We start from the raw sequence: 3,191 nt of genomic DNA, 5'->3' as shown, positions 1-3,191 counted from the left end.
CTCGCTTTCCTTTCCTTTCTCCTCCATTCTTCATTCTCGAACGCTTTGTTTTACTCAATCTTTATTGTTTCATCCTTTGTGTGTTTGAATGACTTTCTTTTCTTGACGCACTCCTTATTTTTTTTGTCTCTTCCCGGCCCCCGCTCACGGCGCCGCGCCCCGCTTGTCGATGTTGGCATTTTTCTCCCAATCAAGCGGACGACCGATCGCAAATACATCAATTTCCTCCCATATCCTCTCCCATTGCTTAATTTTTCTGATGACATCACTTAGAACTCTTTGTTCTCTATCTCTATGGCTCACTCTCCGTCTTCGAATGAGGTGTTGGGGGCTGTGGCTGGTTGGTATGGACTGTATGTATATGGACAGTACATGGCTATAAATGTAAAGTACAATGAGCTTTGTTGGCACAGGGGAAAGGGATTTAGAAAAGTGGAGAAAGATGCTGAAGAAAGAATGCTAGAGGAGATACCTAGATTGATTGATTGATTGATTGATTGAGTTGCGTAGGGACACGGGGGCGAGTAATTGTCTCTTTGCTATCTTTTCTCTCTTATTTGTGCCTTTTTCTTCCTGTGGGGGGATTTGGATTTGCTTTGTTTCTCATCTGTCCCTGGATATGATTGTGAATGGAGGAGCTAGTTAGCTATATCTGCTCTTTTTGTTAGAGGTCCTTTGAAATACGCCAATTTCGTTGGTTTACTACTGTAGCTAGTAAGTTCTTTCTCTCCTTTTTTCTTTCTTTCTTTCTTTCTTTTCATTCTATTCTAATTTTTATTTGCAAAATGTTCAAATTTTTGGATTATTTCGCGTGAGCTATATTTATACCTCCTTCTGATTTTAACATATCCACCTTCTGGTCAATCTTTGGGGTGCCATACAACCGTCTGAATAAATTGACTGGTGTGAACTAATTCTTATTCTTATTATCCACCTTTCTATCCCACACAGCCAGTCGCGTGAGAGAAAAACAAGCAAACTCTGATCCCAAACGCCATAAGGCCACTCAGATATGTCACGGAGACGCCAGTCACAGCGGCTGGGAACACCCACACCGGGACCATCAATTGCTCCTGGTATCAAAGTACCCGCCAATAGCAGCCACGGTGATGATGGCCAGACACCCTCCGAATATGCCAGGATTACGAGGTTTGCGAGCAAGCGTAGCGCGCAACATTGTGGAGATGGGCTACCTGCCGAAGAAGCAGGGGCCCGGGCTTGGAGTGAGGAGGCATTGAATGAGCTTGTGGCGAAGAGTGAGTGGGAGGAATATGACGATGTCAAGTCGCTGACGGGTGAGGAGAAGGAGTTGGGGAATAGGGCAATGATCAAGCTTGATGGTGGGTTGTCGATATGTCGTTTGCGGTCTACCCTCCCAAGAAGGCGCCATTTCCCCCTGGGCCTTCTTCTTCTTCTTCTTCTTCTTCTTCTTCTTTTTTTTTTTTTTTTTTTTTTTTTAAGGCATAGCTAACAGGGTTGCTATAAATGGTGGTAGAGTTTGCGGATAGAGAATGGCCTAGAAACGCAAGCCCGATAACGGCGCACGGAACCTCGCCGGCTGGTAGTAGTGTTCCACCGCGCGGCTCATCTAGACAGGCGCAAGAACCTCCTGTCGGACAGAGGGGGCAATCCCCAGTGGGACAACATGATCCAAATCGCCAGGGCTCCGACCCATTGCCCAGAAACCCTGGGAAGACGCCAAATAACAGCCAACAGGAAGATAGCAGCAGCAATATAAGATTTAACATAGAGGAACCTCATTTGAGGTTCCAAAAAGGAGAACCTCGAATGAGAATAAGGACCTGGGCGGGGAGGAAACCTTCTTTAAGAAGTCCCCGGCCCAAATTATCGGCCGGGTTCTCCCCTTATCCTCTCCTGACTAGACCGGGGAGACGAAGAATAGGAGTCTCTTGAGTGAGAAGGGTGGAGGAAATAATCGCCATGATGATGACAATAATAGTGCGGCACCAGAGAGCCACGCACAGGTGTGGGCCTCAAGGGGCATCAGCATCATTGTTGCCAGCGAACCGGATACGAAAACGGCTCTTAGCAAGTAGCCTGGGGAGTATAAGTGTAAATAACCAGCAATACCAAATCGTGGTAGCGTGGTAGCCCTTTTGAGGACTGTGATGGTTCGTATTTCTCATTTATTCACAGGGGAAGAAGATATTAAACCATAGGAACGGACGGAATTGGTTTGTGAAGAGAACAGGAGGATTTTGGCAACCTTGGGGCGAAACATGGAGTTTGTTTGTTTATCGCTCTTTGGTCTTGAGTGGAGCTGGTTTTTTTTAAAAAAAAAATATATATAATACTAGTCGGAGCCTCTTCTATGTTTCTGTGGGTAAAAGCATATTGTTAGATCGGGAATTTGCATAGTCGGACAGTCGGTTCAAGATAGGTAAATCAAGGTTGGCGTGTAAATCCACGTGAGCGGCGGCTCGGCCCGAAAAGCTTAGCCCACCTCGAACATCTGGCTTTCTCAGAACTAGCGTTTTCATATTGCACCCAACTATCGTCCTTCACCATAGACAAAAATCTAATATTTAATGAATCATTTGAGGCGCACTGAGGGAGATCATGTTTCTGCTGAGCTGCAGGGGAAGTACGGAACCCAAACTAGATGGTCATGTATACAACAGAGAAAATGGTATCAATGAAGTTGAATCAAAAATCACAACCAGCCGCAGTCTACTGCCGACCACACATGACAATAGGGAATCTAGTCTGCACATCAATCAGTTCAGTTTGAGCCCGCCCATACCGGAGCAAAACTGTATCAGGAAGGGAAACGGTATGGTCACCGGGTGGAGATTTAGAGCCGGTTCGGAGGCTCAGGGAAAGGAGCTAAGGGAGCTCCACATCGAGAGGAGAGAGGAGACATAGAGAAGACATTCAATGAATGGGAGAGGGTTGATATAGCGATCATGTTAAAACGCTAAGGAAATTGTTCATGACCTGGGCGATATGTCTGGATGGCTAGGAATCACACTATTCGCCAGCGTGTGCTTCTGCATGCATAATCAATAGATATGATAAGTTTCGCTGTATGGTAAGGGAATCGGTTGAGTTTCTGACAATCTATTGCGGGAAAAATAGAGAAAGAGGTACTGTATCAAGAAGTGCATCCATTTTCATTCTCTAAGGCCCACAGAAATACCCGTCTCTTTCCCTTTCGCACTTTTTTTCCC

The sequence above is a fragment of the Histoplasma capsulatum genome, genomic scaffold (assembly GCF_000149585.1).
Source record: "Histoplasma capsulatum NAm1 scaffold_5 genomic scaffold, whole genome shotgun sequence".
NCBI classification, from domain to species: Eukaryota; Fungi; Ascomycota; class Eurotiomycetes; order Onygenales; family Ajellomycetaceae; genus Histoplasma; species Histoplasma mississippiense.
This window is presented reverse-complemented; position numbering follows the sequence as displayed.